The sequence below is a fragment of the Pararge aegeria genome, chromosome 8 (assembly GCF_905163445.1).
Source record: "Pararge aegeria chromosome 8, ilParAegt1.1, whole genome shotgun sequence".
Lineage (NCBI taxonomy): Eukaryota > Metazoa > Arthropoda > Insecta > Lepidoptera > Nymphalidae > Pararge > Pararge aegeria.
Window position 1 is genome coordinate 9,398,901 of NC_053187.1, and position 21,952 is coordinate 9,420,852.

The 21,952-nt window shown below is 34.8% G+C and overlaps 1 protein-coding gene across 2 annotated transcripts in view; it reads right to left on the reverse strand.

Annotated features, from left to right (window-relative positions):
* Nucleotides 1-21,952, reverse strand: part of LOC120625540 (tissue inhibitor of metalloproteinase) — a 73,088-nt gene that overhangs the window by 48,750 nt on the left and 2,386 nt on the right. Inside the window, exon 2 of one of the 2 annotated variants that reach the window (XM_039892589.1) lies at nucleotides 11,450-11,544. The exons of the other annotated variant lie outside the window; for it this stretch is intronic. The gene's annotated coding sequence lies outside the window, so the exon portion shown is untranslated. The remainder of the gene's footprint in view (nucleotides 1-11,449; nucleotides 11,545-21,952) is intronic. 2 annotated transcript variants of the gene reach the window in all.

Here is a 21,952-nt window from a genome sequence, read left to right on the forward strand (position 1 = left end):
AAAAGCAATCTGAGTCGTGGTCTAATTATAGCGCAGTGCCTCGACGCGACAAGCGATGCTCAATGAATTTAATTATTACATCCATTACGCGTAATTATTATTGTTGTAAATCACACTTGTACCTAGTCGTACGTGCATTTAAATGGTTTATAGCAGACGAATCTCCAGCAAATACCTATGCTAATAGATGAATAAACAGGTAACCACATAAATAGATCCTTCTTAATAGATTCGTTCATCTTTTCGGATTGCCGGTGTGGATATATACAACGGTGTATGACAACAATCTTTTTGGTGTGTTTCTAGATAAATATTACAATGTAATCACCACTTATAAGTGGAGTGCACATCATACATGCCCAAAATCACTACCCTGAAATTTCCAACAGTATCGAAGAAGGATTTTTCATTTAATGAAATATTTCCGCTTTATGCCTACAGTGGTCAAAAACAATGCGCAGCCCACCTCCGCAAAGTTATTCTGAACGGCACTTACGCCCGATGTTAGAAATAATAGATGGCAGATTTGATTTTAGTAGTGCTATCCTAATCCTTATCTACCGGGTTGAGTAGGAAAAGAATAGAACACACACGCAATTTTCCCGACCGATTACGGCCACGGTGGTGTCTCTCCAGGGAGATTTTCCAACTACCTGAGAGCTTTTATATAGTGCACTAGCGTACCCAGCTCCCTTGGTCGGGCTAGATTTTGCTTTATTTTATTTAAACAATAAACTTACATCATTAAATTTTTAATTTAGGTCTCATAATATATTAAATCATTTATTTCTCTCCGTATTCATTATCTTCTATTCTCTTCTCGAGCGGGTGAAGATCATTATCTACACCCATGTACACCCAAGAATAGAATATTATCATATAAGTAAATAAAAGCTGTATTTGACGGTTTGACAGTTCAAAAATAGGAGTGTTACGATCGTCACCAAACTGTATACGATTACTCGCCGGGTCAATCCGGAGATTCCCTGAAAGTTTCATTGAAATCGGTCCAGCCGTTACGGAGCCTATACGGAACATACCCACACACTTTCTCTTTTATATATATATAGATATGTGTGTGCGTTAACACCGGTACACTCTCTACTCCCTCACTGTCATAGTCCGATAGGACATCAGCTCCGACACGACCGGACAGAGCTCAGGCGAAGGACCGACAGCTCTCCGAGGCACGGAGGTGATTCACCGTCAATTTCCAAACTTCGGGCTGGTACCTACTAAGAAATTCTTAATAGAAAACCCCAATACTCTTCATTGGACCGATCCGGAGACCGAACCCAGAACCTCGTTATTTGCAGTCGAACATGCTCTCCAGTAGACCATCGAGGCAGTTAAAAGAGGATAGCAGTACATATTTCAATCTGCTATCTTAAGATTTTGGATACGATCTATTATTAATTTCTAGTGGTAGCTGAGTATGGATGTAGCCTATATATAATAGTAACTGGCATCAGAGCAATTTTCACTGCTAAGTGCTAAAAACCTATCAAAGTGCACCGGTGCATCTCGGGCAATCGTAGTAACACACATCTTTTTCTATAGACCTAATTCTCATATACTTAGTTGTAAAGATTCCGTAACGTTATAGAAACATAATGGAATCTTCAACGCTATAAACGATAAAGTTAAAAATTTCAAAATCAACCTAAATCCAATAAATTTTTTATCCATAATTTTATAAAATTGTCAAGCTGTGAAATTGAAAGTAATCTGTACGTCTATAACTACGTCGATGTTTTTGATACTTCCTATTTATACTTTTTTCACAACTAGGTAAGTAACTATGTATTTAACTGTAAACCTTGTTTCATTGAATTTTATTTTAATAGATAACTTTTCCAAACTGGTTCCCACGACTGTTTTCATGTTTATACATCGATTTAAAGTAATAAAAGATAGATTAAGTAAACAAGCCAGTGATATAACTACTCGAAACTTTAAGTGCATTTCTTTTTATACCTTATCATAAAGATAAGTAAGAAAGAGTAAATTTCGTTGAATTAAATCAAACGCGATAAAATAGTCGGACACGACCGTGAAGCCAAAGTTTTTTATGAATATTTAAAACAGGAACTTATACCGAAACCTTGATGAATATAATGAGCAGCAAAATATTGCGTTTTTGTGTGATTATTATTTAAGTATTCTTAATTGTTTTGTAGATATTTAGATACATATATATACTTAACCGATATCAATAATAAAGAATAACTATTTATTAACATAGATTTTTCTCCCACTTTAAAAATTAAAACTCATATTCTTAGTGAAAGAGTACAAAAAAGAGTTTTTTTCAACTACTACCTAGCTAGTTATACCAACATATGTATTTTCTGTAGGTATAGATAACTAGGGGTTCCCCGTGACTTCGTCTGCATACAGCTTCTGTTAAGTAAATTTTTCCTATACTAAGGGTTATCCGCTACACCACTCAATCCATCCCGACCCACCACGTCGTATCGCGCTATTACTTCGTTATCTCTGCTGCTAAGGGTAGTAACGTGATTTTAAATAAACTAGGTTTAAGCATGTGGTAGAATATGGCTCTCAAATAATGAAAAAAAAGATTTTATTAATTTGAATGGTATATTAGCATGTTTAAACAAAAAACTAACTCTTAAGCTTTATTATTAGTATCTACGTAGATTAGTATCGCCTATGTATTCGGATTTGAGCTAGCTACGGTATGGTTATAAAAAACCCAGTTCCGTCGTTTTACTTAGCAGGTATTTTAGTACAGCAGATATCGAATAGGTAGTTGAACTTTAATTACCAGCTTCGGAAACAATTTTTTTGTTAAAATTACATCATCCAAAATATACCGTAACGAGTAGGTAAGTAAAGACTCAAGCTGCGAGCAACTGCCAGCATTTAATAAAACAATTAGGCAGGGATCATAAATCATACGCTTAATTTGTGGACGTTATTTAGCGAGTTTGTGAGAGAAGCTTTTTCGAAACGCTTAATGCAGCTCCTTGTCGAATCATCGGACGGTTGGGCTTAATTGAAACATTGCAGCTAACCCGTTTTTAGAAAGTTTTGGCTGAATGCCAGCGGCCGTGGTTCTGTATAAAACACTTGCATGGATTTTTAGTTCAGTCGTAAGGTCAAGGTTATCAAAGTGGACGATTAGCGCTTCTCTACATTTTTCATAAGAACCTCATAAGTGACTTAGTCAGTCTTTTATTTTCTTTGATAGAACTTGAAATGCCTTAGTGCCTTATACCACGAATAGAAAAACACCTCGGATTCCAACATAAAATAAGCAATTAATTTAAAGGAAATTGTATACAATTTCACAATAAATTACCGGTTGATATCTTGGGGAGGTCACTAAAAAAGTTCAAAGTTTGTATTAAGCGAAATCTTATAGACAAGTCCTATTATAGTATAAAGGATTACATAAACGATAAAAAAGCTTCTTAAATATTTTCTAATGACAATGTGCGATGGTGATAACAAAAAGAACACCCGGCTAAGTTTGTTGTGGGCTTCTTCCTAGACCAGGGCGCGTTTGGAACCCTTGTAGCTTTAGTTTTAAGTTTACGATTGTAGTTATCGCAATCACTACTCACTGCTATGTACACATTTTGTATATATTCAACGCATCAAAAGTGCCATCTATGTGCCTATTTGAATGAGTTACTTTGAATGAGCAGATACAGAGTGCTACAAATATTATACTGAATGTGTATAAAAACTTTCTGGTAAAGATGCTTTCTTTAAAAAACAAACAATTTTACAAATTCGGTGAGAAGATAGATTGCATCAGCGGAGGAAGAATAAAGGATTGTATCGAGGGATTTTGATAAAACCAACAAACACGGGAAAAGTATCGAGAAACGCCAAAACATGACACCCGTTATATTGTGCCTAAACAGTTGGTATTTCGTTTCATAACATATGATATAATAAAAGTGTATTTTAGTGACGTGGAGAAATAATAATTACTTAAAGTGTTTTACTTCACTTGGAGGAATTATCCATTTTATAAATTTTAAAATGCATAAAAAACTTTCCGATTCATGATTTGATCCTGTGACTATGGCAATCGCGGCCTGAGTGATTTTCCACTAAGCTACGGTTCTCATCTAAAATTTAAAATTTATAAAATTAATGTAGAGTTTAGTCATTCCTCTAGAGGTAATATGTCACGGAGAGTAGCAGCAGTTTGAGATTCTGTGCTTTGTACACAGTCGTAAATAGTGATATAGAACTAGGAAGTTCTACTCCTATATTGATGTGTGTGTATCATGTGCCAAATAGTAAATCCAACCTAGTGATAACTCTGGCCATAATCCAGCCAGTTTATAATCACGGGAAGAGAAATAGCAAATAAACTACTCATCACGATCAAAACAAATCCCCGTTCCAAAAATACTGAATTAATAACGTTAACAAATTAACAAATATGACTTTGAAGCATTACTGTAGGTATTGAAATTATTGTCCTTATCAAAATGCTAATTGCTTAAACGAAATATTATAGTATCGTAATTTGAAGAAATTCGATACGATAATCATCCAACAAAACGTCTTTGGGAGTGATTTAACCTTCTATAATGGAGTATTTAAAATTCTTAATTATGAATCAATTTGAGTCAGCCTAAAAGTTCGACGGTTTAGCGAGTGGATTAAAATCCGGTCGCAGGTTCAAATTGGTTATTGACCTATTGGTTTATTGCCGTACCTCCTAAAGAACGCCACCACTCTTCACATTCTTGTATTACCTGATGTGGGATCACAAGCACAACATGTAGTTTACAGCATTCAAGACAGACTTTTTAATTTTAGTATACGTAACGGAAATTAAAACAATTTGATCGAGCCATTTCATTCGAGACATGCACGGGAATTATAGATAGATATGAAAAAAAAATCCGTTCAATGAATATAAAGTAAATAGAAGTCTATTTTGAGATACAAATGAATGTGTGTGATACAAATGAGTGTTTCGCAAATCATGTCCTTGGATAAAAGCCATAGTATGAAAAATAATCGCTTAAATATGCGATCCTAATCACGACTTCCGGCGTACTATTTTCCGGCGTATAAGTAGTAATGTTAATTCAGGACATGGCATATAATGTATGTTTCGAATTTCGTTTCCATTAAGCATTGAATTGTTTAACAAGTTCTTCTTCTGAGTCGTTCGTTCTTGGCAGAGTGGTTATCGCTACAGGTTACCGTTCTTTATTGTGGCTTTTGCGATGTCATCCACTGGCTTATATTCGAAGCCTTTCGAGAGCATTTACTAAAAGACGAACAAATCACACATCCGATTGAATCGTTCTATATTATCGGGAAGTCACCAAGTAGACCATAAACCACCAGTAAGGTAACACTCGACCTTGTAACTACTACTACATATGGGAGTTGGTATATTTTCAACTGCACTGTATTTTAGTCCTCGATTTTCAGTTTGTTGAGTTTATCCAATGGGCTGTCCTTAAGTTTATTATTGTTAAGGAACTTCTCCAGCACCACATAAAAAGCGTTGATTTTTCATCAGTCAGACTTTTAAAGATATTAAAATGAATGGATGAATGAATATATCCTTTATTGCACACCACAAAAAGGACATAGAACAAAAAGAAAAGTATCTGTACGATATCTGATCTGTTACGTATAAAATAATAACTAACATCCCAAACCTATTAATTATTCAAATAACTTCACAAACTATCAAATGTACAATAAACACACTATCAAAGGTATCTACTATATTATTATGTTTATGTTTTCCTTATCAGATCAAGCGATAACATTTGGAGGTAAATGCGTAATGTGAAAAGTAAACTGGCCTATAAAAATATTATGCAGATAAACAGTCTACTGTGCTAAACTTAAACACACATACAGTGCCCAACCTTGGCCGACTAGGCCTGGATTGTGTTTTCCACAGGATGTTTACACTGCGCATAATTTAAATGAAGAGTGACGCTTTTAGATCTCGTAAATTTTGCAATTTGCTAAAACAAGGGTAACGATTCAAAACACTGGTAAATTTTCCAAAGTTTACTATTACCTATAATTTATTGCACTTATATCAACTTCTGCCAATAAGTTCGCCGAAGTTACGTAAACCCTAAGTGCTAATCGCGCTAATGACCTTGGATGCGGTAGCGAAAAACAGATGAAGTAATAATGCCGAAAGCATGTTAGAGTCATCCTGGTGGTAAAGATTACATCATGCCGTATGAATGAAATGACTACATTTTTGCCTCACGGAAAGCTGTCTGCTATTACGTCTACATCAGCTTTCATGACATTCCGTTCCATTTCGCTAATTTTATAAAGGTGTGTTATATTTCGTGATAATGTAACATGTTATAAAGCGCCCAAACAGCACTGCAAGTTCTCCGCTTGTTTATCAATGTTTGACATAATATCTGTTGCAAGTTGAAGCACGGGTCGATGTTCCAAAAAAAGTGACAACGCTGATCTGTTACACACATTTTTAGCAGATATGACGTGGCATGCTCGTTCTGTTTGTCGTTTTCGAAATCGCTTTTAGATCAGTCGCTACCTTCATCATCACCAGCCTATAACAATCCACTGCTGGATTAAAGGCCTTTTCTTAACAGACAGTTTGCTCATAATCACCGCGCTGGGCAGTCGAGACGGTTATTGTTATAAATAGTAGTAGTAGCACAGAGCCTCAGAGGATGATCCTGTCCATTCTCCGTTATATTCCCGTAATCGCCTCGTACAATACCCGCGGGAATAGGTGAAGTGGTGACTACTGTATACTTCCCGGATGAGTTTGGTCAATAAAGCTATGTATTTACTACTACTAATAATGGCTGTGCAAAACTTGCGCCTGAGTAGGATCACCATTGACCAGAAAGCGAGATACCAATATTTAATGTATCCATTATAATAAGTCTTTTATTTAATGAGATTCAGAGACTTAATGCTGCTGAGTTCATACAGTGATACATGAAATTCTATTATATCTCTGCATATATAAACCGATCACATTGTGAATGCATCCTTAGCATTTTTAATAAATGGGATTTCTGACTTTCCAAGCTGAATGTTAATTCTGTCCATACGTATTTTGCTCTATAATACTTTTCTTAACTTATTTTATATAAAAAAATCCGTAAATACGAAATTAATGAATAAATAATGAGTAATACAATTTTAAAAGAAACCGTAAAGAACGTGCTTAAAACGAAACGACTACCAATTCGTTTTATTAATGAACCGTACAGTAATCGAGCTTAACTGAAAAAAATGATCGCCATTTAATCCCACTACTGTTTATTTATGTGACTGCATCTACATTATGGTTCGGTGTGACGCGACGCTTTTCTCGAAAACATCACTCACATTTATTTTGGGAAATACTATAATAATATAAATAAGGGAACATTGCCCATCCCAATATACAATATTATTATAGGTATTTTGTATGAATATTAATTATTCTTTTAAGTTATAAAAACTCGTACCAACATATGATATGATGGTATTTTGTGCAGTACTAAGTAAGTCTCGAACTACTTGTTGATGTTTAGAGAAAACTATGTTTCAGTTTTCTATATAGCTTATTAGGTAATCTCAATACTTTTGACAAATCTTAAGGGAAGGAAAAATGTTTGAAATGTCCAGAGTATCAAGATACCAGTGGGGCTAGCATGCGCGCCACGAGAGAGTAAGGTCTACCTATTAGGTATATCGTCTATCGTCTTTGTCTTAATCGTCTATCTCTAGATAAAATACGAGTAACCGAAAGAGATAATTATCTCGTAGCACGTATGCTACACCTCCTAGGATTCCATTATGTTCAAGTTGTGAAGACTGTGATTATGTTACGCAAAATACTAAAGTTCAAGACTTCCTATATAGGGCTATAACACCTTACAGCTCCAACGTGATCCATATCTGGATATGCTGCTACCTTAACTATAAAGGTATGCCAAATTTCAAAAATCACGTAAGGCACTTGTATAAATTTGAATTCAGAACACAAAACGAGCTTTGAAATCACTATAAGCGCATATTCTTGCAAAAATAACCGGCAATTTTGGTTGCATAAGGGTCAACTCCAGAACCGGGTCGCTTAATGATGTCACAGACTATAATAATATCGTGAAACGACTAAAGCACACGTTTTATGTTTGTATATTAGGTAACGAAGAACGCTTTTCATTTGTATATTACGAGAACAATTATTTGGCAAAGCAAAGCGTTCGTTAAAACATGCTGCGGTCATAAACAACAAAAGAGCAAATGTGTATCGTATATCGTTCGTGATTTTTAGAGATGCAAATCAAAATTATGATTATTTATATATATATATATATATATATATATACATATATTTTTATGTATGTACTATTATTCCACAATTGGTCCGATGGTAGTTCCCGAAAAATATCAGCAAATACCCACCACAATGCTTATATACTAGCTGGTGGGATTTAACGGCTATTGTCATATGTTAGTGATAACAACCAGGAACGACGACAGTTATGTACTCCCGAAGCGCAGAGATTGATACAACCAACTTTCTAACTCCGGGCCGATACTAAGAACTCTGTAACAATTAACTTCGACGCCAAACATTTGAATTAAGGACCTCCTGAGCCGTAGTTGAACATGCTTAACAAATTACAGTAATCTCTTTACAAAAAATATTTTCTCCATAAAAAACAAACATAAAAATCCTTGAAATTTTTTAAGAAATCTACTGAACAAATTACAAAAATGTCGCATAAAAATTAGGTACAAGAATTTTTTTTAAGCACCAACAATTTATTGGTCTGAGTTGCTCCGATCGACTGAGAATGTGATTGGAAACAGATTTTCGCTAAAAAAGGCAAAGTAATTTGTCACGAAAAACTCCGCGTCAAATTATAAAATAAACGTAATGTGATAATTAAAATGCAAGCCTCGGAATGCCCTGAATTTGTCGTGATTACGAAATAAGAGGTAGTTGACGTTGAATGAATAAGGGATTTCCGTACCCATTTAATGCATGCATATTTAATATTATAAATGCGATAGTGTCTGTTGGTTCAGTTGATTGTTTGTTAGCTTTATTCGAATGAACAGCTGCACTAAGCTTGACGAAATTTTTGCATGCATCCTGGATCCTCAAAATGGCATCCAGTATGTCAGTGGGATTTTAAACCGATTACCGCAAGAACGGTTTGATCTTGACGTATTTCGTCTTAGTTTGGTTTGCTGGAGACGGACATTCTTTTTGCTATTCCACTACGATTTAGCCCTTGACTGAAATCTCACCAGGTGGTTGTGATGGCTAACCTATAAGGAGCATGGCAGTCATATTAAAACCATACCTCTAATCGTTTTCTACGCGGTATCGTACTGGAACGCTTAATCTCTAAGCGTCTATGCCGGTATGATGGTAACTACCTCCACACTCTATAAGGTCAGAGATCAAATTGCCCTGGCCGCGGATCGAACTCGGGACCTCCCATTTATAATACCACAACCTACTACTGCGCGTGTGAAGATATGATATTTTTTATTCCGGGAAAACACATTGTACCCACGGCAATTATAAAAAAAAACCAGAAACAAACTCGCACAAACACGCGGTTATCAAATAGTTATATAAATTCAATTCATCCTTAGGTCCAAAAAATTAAAATTTAAACTTGCCTAACTTGTTAATTTAGTACATAATAATTTTTACCTACAGAATATTTATATCCACAGCTTATACGGTCATCGGCAGTCCTAATTAAAGATTGCGAAGTGTTAATGGACAATATCTATTTATTCCCCGGGTAGTTATCTATAGAAGATCATTGTTGTAGGTATAAATGAAAGCACGGTCCGATGCTCTTGCTTTGACGTTCTCTGCCGCTGACTCGTTCACAATGCAAAGTCCCGGCAAGATTTTGATCGTGATTCAACTGTTGGGCATGCTTTTTCATCACAAAACTTTCAACAGGGCTCTTAAGTATCCACTCGAATCCCTAACCGTATTTCCATTTTGGCTTTTATCGAATTCCATTTTTAAATTCAAAATTTGCGAGTCGCTACAATGTAGGTGGACTTTATTGAGGCTTCCGTGTGAATTTTAATACCGGAGGAGCTTCAGATAAAATTATTTCCATATTACCGACAAGTAAGTAAAACCGGTAATCTCTTAATTTTGTGAGTACGAAGTTAAAAAATAACACAATCTGGCCTCGACTCTCTTTATGGAAACGGTTCAGTTCCTTAACGAGATTTTAATATCCGTCATCAATAACTGCTAAATATGTTTTCCACTCAAATCTTCCAATGTTATTCTAAAGGTAACGCATTAGAAGTAACCTTGCGCAAAAAACAACAAACAGTTATTGTTTTTTGCGCAAGGTTACTGTCAATCGGAACAGAAATTATTAATAATCCACTATTAGCTTATTTATTAACGTTCCACGACTGGGCGTGTGACCCACCAATGGAAAGAGAGAATTTTAGATGATAGACAAACCAATGTCTAAAATGTGTCTAACCGTAGCGAGCTCTAACGATGTGATAGTGTGTAATGTTAGTGATAAAGCTTAACGTGCTTTCCTAGGAATCGGAAATTGCCATTTTCCTTGCTTATTTTAAAAATGTCATGAAATAAAAGTACTAATATCTAGACATTTTGGAGTATTTCGGTTGTTTAAGATTTTTTTATACTGATATTTCCTCAATGTGTAAGATGACAAACTTATTTCAGTAAAAATAAAAAATTAAAATTAATGATGAACACAACGACTGCTAGAATGCATCGAGAATGACAAAAAAATAATAAAATTAATAGGTATCTGTACGGAAGTGGCTAAAGAAAAAGCCGATTACAAACAACTTAACGACGGCCATCTTCGACTGATTTTTATTAAACATAGTTACACTCCCTACTCATTCACCTTTCAAGAAAAAAAAACAAAATAAAAATCGGTTCATCCGTTCGGAAAATGCGATGCCACAGACAGACACACACAACACAGACACGACTAACTTATAATACAAAAAAAGATAAAAATAATTGCATACTGTATTCGAATCCGATCATTTTACGATAAGAACTGTAAAACTCCGCACATCTATTTATCCACCCAGTGCTCTTATTAGCTTGAACGTATAAGATGGTCTAAAGTGAGCATAAGTTAGGTATCTCGTATTACCGTTAGCGGCGAAGTGGCGCCGGCCTTACGCTAGTTCTTACGTACTGTTGAATAAACTCATATTCCACATTGTAAGTGATATTCGATATCCCACACCTGAATATTTATTTTGTAAAGGTTGTATGGTCAAAGTTCATCCACAAAAGTAACCGTCGTCGGGCAAAATTAATCATTTACTTTCACGTGAATTCAATTATCTATATAGGTATAGTTTGTTTGTTTGGTCTGCAATATTTTAATTAATCTGTGGTTTTATTTAAATGATAAATTATATAGTTTTGTCTTACCCCTTTTAGCATTGACAACGATTATGAGGATATCCTCAAGAACATTCTGGTTCCCGTTTATAATCGCAGTTAGTTATTTGGCAACTTGTAAGTACCTGAAATCATATAAATTATGCTTGAGATTAACACTTTAGTAACTATTACGCAATACTTAATCCCAATATGGAGTCATGCGCTCAGAAGTAAAATATATAGTGCACCTTTCTTATAGTTAATAACAAAATTGCGCATTAGAAGTATCCTAAAGAAACCTTGTCATACCGATTACTTTCCGGGCCATAATTATTAAGTAGGTAGGTATATTACTATTAGACATAACACATGTCAATCGGTTCCTCCAGTATTGCATTTATGATATAACTAGAGATATATTGAAAACAAGTAGAAATTATACTAATTTAAAATCTATGTAAGGCTCGTATAGAGTTTTGACGTTTCTATAGAACTTTAAATTTTGTATGGGGTATACAAACATCAGAAGGTTACATAATAATGTTTAAGAATTATCTAAATCTTAAATGCCTGTGGCCTGTCATTTTACGTATGTATCAGGTACATCAGAGTATAGGCGCCGGCCGTTTAAGATATAAATCCTAGGTTTGCGTAGGATGAAATCATCGGTTTCAGATGTACGTCACAGATGCAGCCTCAAGATTAGACGTGCGTACTTACGAGGCGCGTGGTAGAATTAAACAAATACTTGTGATTAAAAACTATCTAACCCTAAACAAATCTGATAAAGTTTCAACTTGAAATTAATAAAATTATTACGTAATGATAAAAATTATGGTGGACATTTGGTGGTGTTTGGTCGTCCTTTCTTCACGCCCTAAGTAAGCACCCAATAAACTTGATTTTTGGCATATAGTTGGTCAAAAGGACGGAGAGTAACATAGGCTAACATTTATCCCAGGAAAACAAACGGCTCCAACAGAATAAACGCGAAGGAAGAACGCAGGCATCAGCTAGTGTTATTCTACGTTAGATTGTTTATTTGTTACCATCGGGGGTTACAAACCAGACAAAATAAGGTAGGTTTGTTCAAATAATAGGCGTGATAAAATTATTTACCTAATATGTAGTCCCGTAAGCGAACGTTATTTATAAGTGATGTGAACACACACATAAATCAGAACCAATTCTATTAAGTTTCCCCTTTAATCGAAACTGCAAAGCAATATGAAAGGGAACTTTCTTTTACCGGTTCAGCTTGACTTTAAACATTTATTACACGAAGTTCAAACAGTCTGACAAAGTTAACGTATTGGTATTTATTGAGGTAGGTATTTCCTAATAATGTAGCGGAGAGGAAATGGTCTAAGAATGTGGGAAGCGAAGGATAGAATGTGGACCAGAAGTCATCTCAAAGTTTTTTTTACAGTAATAAAACTACTTACTAAAGTGATTTGATTCTTAAGATTTTCGTCGCTGCGTGCTGGTGCCAATTTCTATGTACACAGATATATTTTTGAACTTTTTTAACTAAATTGACAAGTCTGAATATAGTAAGATCCTTTTTCGATGTGTAAGAAAAACATTCATGCTCATCACACAAACATTTTCCAGTAGTGGGAATCGAACCCACGGCCTTGGGCTCAGAATGCAGGGTCGCTGCAAACTGCGCCAATCGGCCATTTATAATCAGCAAAAAAAAGAAACTAAACAAGTATAATAGCCTATTTTAAGTATGATTCCCAGTTCCAACTAGTGCGTTCCATAACCTTGTTTACGTTATAGCATATACATACATATGTATAGCGCAATTTCGTGAAAATGGGTTAGAAATAGTCCATGGCATTATCTTACTATGTTAACTAGTTAATTGTTACGTTGTGAATTATTAGAGACTTTATATTAAATGTAGATACAATGAGAGCCGATTGAATAACAAAAGGCCCTAAATGGTCGCGTTCTAGTTCTGCGTAAGGGACAGATGTAATACTTGGAAATGTAAACGATGAAGTGAAAATGTAAAAGGTTAGACATAATAATATCGCATTACGTTGTTGTTCCAATAAATAGGCCTTTCAGATTTAATATATTTTGTATATTATTACATTACGGAAGTTGTGTCAGCGCAGTGAGCTAGACTTCACTTTCGAGGGGCCGAGTTCGAATCCCAGCCCGCATCTCTCGAATCGTGAGGAAACCTGCATGCCTGCGAGCTTCATATAGTGTTCTCATATGTGTGTGTCCACCAATTCGCACTGGGCCAGCGTGGTGGACTACGGCCTTAACCCCTTCTCTTTGTAGGGGGAGGCCGGTAATATTGATATGATGATGATGATGTTTTTTACATTTATTTATCTACAATGTAGCCCTTGCCTGCAATATCACCTGGTAGCAAGATATTATGCAGTCCAAGATGCATCTAACCTAGCGGACTAGCATGTTGGAGATGTGGCAATTATATTAAACCTATACTCCTAAACGGTTTCTACATCGGCATCGTAACGGAGCGCTAAATCGCAGGGCGGCGCGTTTTTGTCGTAGGGGTACTAGCCATAAACCTTTCATATTCTTTCGGCAATGCTTTGTCTTTCAATAAGTCTACAGTCAACGTACCAGTACGTTGACTGTAGATATCGCTTTTAAGCGATAATTCAGCCTAATGTACCGTTTCTTTCTTAATTTCAATTATGTTTTTTTTATTGCTTTGTCTTTGGTGTACAATAAAGTGTATTTGATTTGATTTGATTTGATTTAATTATATGATATAAGTAACTTTTACATATTGACTGTCTTAAATATTTGTCTTAAATTTTATAAATTCCAAGGATAACACGTGAAATTACTAAATACATGAAAGGCAAAGTGTACATTATTGTGTCAACTGAAACGTATTGATGAAACCATTGTTTTCATTCCAAAGAAGTAACGCGAGTACGTGTAGTGTGTTTCTGCGGCTACATTCCTTGAAGATATCAAACTACATTGACATTTCCTCCAATGAGCTAATGTGTCATATTAGCTAACACTCGGTTTCTGTAACTTATACTTATTTCAACTTCAGCGATTTTTCATAGCGATGTGAATTGTTTTATGTAATCGTAATTTTAAGGATATCGTAAAAAGAGTAAAAAGTATAATTCAGATGACAAAAGAAGCGGTGATAGCCTAATGGAGTAACTTACAGTTGTAAAAACAAATGTTTTAATAATATTAGGACTTATGGTCCTAATATTATTAAAACAGTTTATTCTGTTGCCATTACCGTGATACCATTTGATCTGAATAAATCTACACGTTAATGTAGATAAATAATAAAATCGCTTATAAATCTTAACACAGACATGATGTTTTGCTTGCCACTGCATATTTTTGTGTATCAAAAAGCATTGATCTTGGTGTGCGTTGTTTAATATATTTTTTTTAATGTTAATCATACTGCAATACTCACCCCTATATACTACTATACCTATGAATGATTATATGAAGTATGATGAATAGTGACATAGGAAATTGGCATGATGACAGTAGGAAAGAATCGCTTAAATATTGAGTGTATCTAATCATTTAAGATTAATGTTTCATAAAAAACGTATTTTTATTCTTATTCAAAGTGAGATTGGTATTTATTTTGGGATGGGACTTACTAAGTTTTAATTTACCTAGTACGTCCCGAGTACTACTATGAGACCCAGCGAGCGTTTTCGATATATATTTGCAATTTACATCAACAAAACCTTTAATTTCGTCAAAAATAAGATAATTTTTGGATATAGTAGGTACTTCAGAACATCTTAGAGCTGTTTTTCAAAATTTGTCATCATGCCTATTTACACTGGGTAAACATTAAAAATGCTCTGTCGCACCCAGTGAGCGCTTACAATAATCTATAACTCGATGGAAATAATTGTTAGTATATAAGTCCATAACACTTTCGTTGGGTTTCCATGTTTATAGTCGTGAACTCGGTCGATAATTCGACGCCCGCAGCATTGAATTAAGATAACCAATTTTATTAGTACTGTTTCAATTTGTTAAACATTTTTCATTAACTCAGCTACTTATGCGAGCTTTCTCAACAATTAATGGATATAATGTATACATTATTATGATTTATTTTGTCATCCTCAGTTTATTTATGTCCCACTGCAAGGAACAGGCCTCCTTATAGAGAAGGATTTTAGAACTTTGACCCACAACGCTTCTGCAAATTTGCCGTCGTTTTTATTACATATTCGTGATATAAAGCTGAACCGATTGCTTCACGTGATCTTCGAAACACGAGCTTCAATTACTGTGTTCCTGACTGATAGTAGCTAAGAATGGAAACAGAAGAATCTAATAAATAATTAAATTTCCGAAGTACTAAGTTTACCAACAGCGCTCAAACGGTAATATTTTAATATGGTTGACACCCTGGTTTGAAAATCATCTTTTTCGTTCCAGGGAAGTTAAAGTATGTTATTTGAAACTGTAATTTTATAATAATATAGTTTCAAGCGATAGTACCAAGCCCATAAAATTTTTCATTGCAAGAGTTTATTAATTTTTCCGGAATTAATTAAAATTTATCGGTAAATTACGCAATTTTAATAAATTGATTGGTTTTATCTTATGTTAACTAACCACAGTTCCATTGTTTGTTCGCGGAATGAACGCTTGAAGCGACATGTAAAGAAAGAACACAAAACCTGTGAAGATTTTTCATTTCACCCAAAATAGCCAGGAAAATCAGTTTAAAAACAAAATAAAACCTCACAACTGCGTGACTATTCTTTAAATAATTACCACGCTGCGTTCTATTTTTTATACATAAAAATTGCATAAATGTGCCTCCATACTGATTTTTTTTGCGTATATTTGTTTGTTAAATCCGCCACATCGTAAATAATAAGCGAACGCTTACACAAACATACAAACAGATGGACAAAATTAAAATCAAACTGTTATAAATAAATATTTAATTGATTAAAAGAAAGTAAAGCTCCATGAATATTATCTATTTATGAAATAACCTTGAAGCCGTTATATTAATCTACATTTTATCGTACTTTTGAATTGCCATTATCGATATAAATAGATAATTAACTATGTAATCTTTCACGTACCTAAATTACAGTAAGATAACACTAGAGTTTGTTTACATTTGATGCAAATTGATCAGTATACTTCCGTGTCCACATTCTTAACTCGTAGTATGAACTTGGCCTTTGACTAGTCTTGAGATTGAGTCAACTGATATGAAGACGACTACTCGCCACTCAACGTACGATATTCATTGAAACAATTAATATTATGGTGTAATAAATTTATCTCAGATGCTCCAATAAAACTATCAAGATACTGCTTTAAATAGTAAGACTGTTTTAAATATCATGTATTTATTAAACATAAGCAAAGCCACGCGATTTCGTCCACTTAAAGTTTCTGATAAGTTTCCTATATATACTTTCTTTCACTATTCGACACAATATTCACACAAAAATTTTATTTTAAAATACACCCGCCTTAGAGTAGTTTTAGAAAGAAAGAAAAAAAATATTTTTTACATTGCGCCACACATTACAACATTACCAACACCACATATGTTATGTGTGGCAAAACCTAGAAAAAAGGTTTTACCATGTTAATGAAATAATTTTATAGTAAAAATATAGTATTATTCTAAAAATCAAAATATAAAATTTTAATCATACAAGAAGCAACATTAAAAACTTTTATCGACTTTTGTAACGACAGCGATTGAAAAAATATTGTTTATTAACAATCGTATAACTTTTTTTAAAATAGACAAAATTTATATATTAATTTCACATAATCTGACGACACATAAATATTAGAAATAGAGTTCAGGAAATCGGGATATTTTCCATTACATTAAGGATCTTTTTTTAAATTTCCTAAAATATTAATAGTTATTGAGTTAAAAACAAAAAATGGTATCTTAATTTGTTAGTAACAATTGCAATTTTTAATGTGCCATGTGTTTTTTTAGACGCAATTCCAAATCGAATGAGCCACATTTTTAACTTGTGATTTATAGCCTTATAATTTTATTTTGTTACATAGGCTGTTTGGGATTATTTTGTTTATAAATGTATATTAGATACATATATCTATATATTCTATTTATTAATTTTGAAAACAAAAATATGTTTATATTTAATATTTCAGTACCTACCAGTAATATTAATTAATGACAGCTGTCTATAAATTCACATGAGTTAAGGCTGAGTTTGAGAGTGAATTTTATTTTATTAGATAGGTTATTTAAGATTACTTTGTTTATAAATGTATTTTAGAGACAGATATTTATATCTATATATTCTATTTTTTATAACATAAAAAAATCTTTTTATTAAATAATTCAGTACCTACCAGTAAGATTAATTAATTACAGCTGTCTATAAATTCACATGAGTTAAGGCTGAGTACCCATCATCAATTGGCATGTGAAATAGCATCGATGTCGTCGTAACTCATAGTTACAGAGGAGCGCGGGTCTAGTTCATGATTAACTTCTTCCGTATACAGGGTCAACTATCAAGGGTCATGACGCCCCATGAGAGAAGCGACCCAGGGAATATCTCCAATACCGTTAGCACATACGACTTTCACTCTCCCAATGAAATATAAATTAAATTGGAATGCATAATAACATGACGCTTATTACGAAAAACAAACGCTATTAGTTAAAATCGCGTAGTTTTCTCTGTTCTTATGACTACGTGCGTCGTGCAATGAATAAGTAATAGTTATAATCTTATATTTATGATAATTAAATCGAAGATGTGCGGTGATAGTCCATCAATGTAATATTACTGGCCTTATCGTGAAGGAAGTTATGATGATAACACCATGCGTCTTGTCGACCTCCCTGGCGCAATGCTGAGCGCTGTGAATTTAAGTAGGAGGTCCCGGGTACGGTTTCCAGCAGGGGCAATTTGGGAATTTGTAATTTTTGAATTTTCTTGTGGGAGGCTGTGACTGTGGCTAGTTACCACCCTACCGACAAAGAGGTGCCGCTAAGCGATTTAGTGTTCCGATGCGATGTCGCGGAAAAACCGATTAGGCGTATGACTTCCATTCTCCCTAACAGGTTAGCCCGCTACCAACTTATACTGCATCATCACTTACCACCAGATGAGATTGCAGTCAATGGCTATCTTATAGTGGAAACAAAACGCGTCAGAGCACTCCATAAACTGGCTCCGCTGGCTGGTTGATGGTTATGATGATGATGATGATATAATGATGGTGATGATACTAATTCCTTAGGCAGAAACTCCAAATTCGACTGAACTTAATAATAAACGTGGCATAACGTTGGAATAGTTAGTTATTCAGTGTTTTGCCACACTTCAACAGGCAGCGCCAATTAAATGTCAGACGATGAAATAACACTGAATACTCGTATTTATGCCGACGTTATGCCACGTTTTTAATAAGGGGTCATTGAACGAAGAATTTCACTACTTTAATACGTTATAACAATTAAATTACGTTAACACATTAATATTTGGCCACACAGTGTGTTTAGGTGTGTGAAATTAACTCTTGCGTCAGAACATTTACTATTACGAAAGATGGCACAATTGTTTACATTGTAATTAAACCGTGAGGTAAAGTGATATGGCTTGTTCACTCATGTAATAACTCACTATAGTATAATATAATCCTGTCGTCGTACTGTATCTAAAGTCATTTTAAAATTTATTTATTTTCGTTACGTGTTGTACAAGACGACTATGGCAATAAACGAAGACTCAGCGTCCTCTGTTCTATTACTAACTTCTACGGCAATCACCAACGGCCCAATGTGATGATTATGACCAATCCCTCCCGTTGGGATTGGCCTATAGTCCAGCAGTAGTCTGTTAAAGGCTCATCATCATCATCATCAAAGCTCTACAGCCCTGGGTGGGCCTTGGCTTGGTCAAGCATATTTCTCCATTTGAGGCGGTCAGAAGCTGCTTCTTTCCAGCTCCGAACTCCCAGAACCCTCATATCCCTCTCAACTCCATCACTCCACCGACCCCTAGGTCGTCCTCGGCTTCTACGCCCCTCCAAAGTGCCCTCCATCAACCTCTTTGGCGCTCTCGTGCCTTCCATGCGTTGCACATGCCCTGCCCATTGCATTCTTAACAGTTTGATAGTTCTGACGACATTCGGTTCTTTAAATAGTTCGTATAGCTCGTGATTATACCGAATGCGCCAAAAACCATTATCCTGCATAGCACCAAACACTGCTAAAGGCTATCGATGAAGTATTTCTAATCGGTTTATAGACGCGGCATCGTACTGAAACGCTTCATCGCTTGGCGGCACGTCTTCTTCGGTAATATCTTTTAAAAGTTGGTTGGAAACTATCATGAGCATGAGATATCAATTTCATGTTGAAAAAACCAATCTATCCGGACGTATTACACGCATTCCGAGCGTCAATCGTAATAACTAAGACATCCGATTGTATCCCTTTTCAAGAAAATGCACAGTGAAAGACAAAAAAAAATATATATAGATTTCAAACTAAGATTTTCGTGTTTAATCAACATTTCTTAAATATAGTTAAAGGGGTACATACTAGTTGGGTCGAAATATCGACAAATCCAAAAATATTATCGTGGTATGTACCCGTTGAACCATATTTAAGAAAAATATAAATGAATCGAATCCAGTATAACATACTCGTGTTTATATTAAAATGCATCTCAGGAACTTCTCTTTTGAACGCATTCTATAGAATAAGCAGTAATTGGCATGATTACCCTCCAAACTGGTATCGAACCTGAACTATATCGAGTAAAATTTGGCTTCGCTTTAAAATAAGGTAAAATTACTGGGTGGGAAGCGCTCGAACAGGCATCATTTATATCCGTCTGTAAGAATAAAATTTCGTTTACTTCGGAACTTTTGGGACAAATCTTCGGTGTCGCGTAATAAACATGTAAACGATTTTTTGAATTAACTAATATACAACTAAGACTACTGTGTAACTAAATTGAATCGTTTTGCAAGATATATAAGCAAATTGTGTTTGCCGCACACAAATATATGAGGGATATACATTTCCAAGATTATCTTGTGATTGTCCTCTAGAAAAGGTTTACTTTCGTTACGAGGTATAGGATTATTCACAACAAAATAGTCACATTCTGGTCTGGTTTAATTGAAGGTTTCGGCCGTAATGGAGACCAATGAAGTATGAATATTAAAAACCTAGTATTTTTTATTTTGCTAACGCACTAACTAATCACACCTTATCCACACCTTTATAAAAATGGCTAATCCAGCTTTTATAAATGGAATCAGTTTTTTTTAAGTTTTAGTTGGGTACTGAAATTGTAAAGCATATTATGTGATCATCAAAAGTGTTAAAGGTAGCAACATTTTGAAAATAATACCAGATGTAAAAACACAATCTTTAACGAAATTTAATATAACACATCCCGGGATTTGATTTTCCATCTGATGCTAAGAAAGTTTTGTGGTTTGAGATAGCTTAAGCCAAGAACAATTTATGTGCTCTTAGATGTAACGTTTTACCTTAAAATGCATCTCAATTTTGCAAAGGAGGGAGCTCATAAATTGCTACGCCCATGAATTATATTGGTACAGATAGTGAAAGAGTACGAAATCTGAATATGTAGTGATACGCTCTGATTATCATGTATGACTTCGGCCGTACTCTTATAGTCTGTAACATATACATTGTTACGTATTTCTACTATTAAAAAAGTGGAATTAAAAATTAAATTCCTATGTGCATGGCAGTAAAGTTGTTTAACATAAACAATTTCATCGACAAATATAGTTACAAGCATATAGTAATATTGTCTCGATCCGTACAAAGAAATCGCAGGGAGTCGCTGGATTGAAGCGGCACACAATCTTAAAGCATGGAAGTCCATACAATATACATGCGTCCAGCAGTTGACGTCTTGTGGTTGAGACGATGATGATGACAGATTGTTGCTAGCTTTTTATTCAGGAAGTAGATCTTTAGAAAGCCATCATAATATATGCCATGTCATCGCCAACATAATCACATTAACAAAGACATTCATGGACATAAAGTTCTTGAACGACTTTTTTTAAACTCTACTGTTTCATGCCGCTGGTTTCCCCATCTGGTTTGATTTCATCTCCAGCTTTGATGTCGTCGTCACCTAATTGTGAACGCAGTTCAGGATCTACTTTATCGTACCTTGGGATCGCAAAGTTCTTTGATTCCCGCACTATATCACTTAATCTTCGAAATCCATTGAGTTATGTTCGTTATCCTCATTTCTTTTGATTTGATAACGTAGCAGTAGTAATAGAGAGCTTGCTGAACTTCGCCGCGAGTTCGTCTGCGTTCAGTTCTTATGAGTTACCCATACAAATTTCATCCGCTATATACCGGGACTGGACACTCCGTGCCGTTGTCTCGGCACTTTAGGGACATAGCGTTAAGCAAAATCCCTTATAACCTTCCTTCAAAATTGGGCAATCAGAAAAAGAGCAATAAGTAGTTCCCAAAATTAACACATTGAAAAAAAAAAAGCTCTTCAA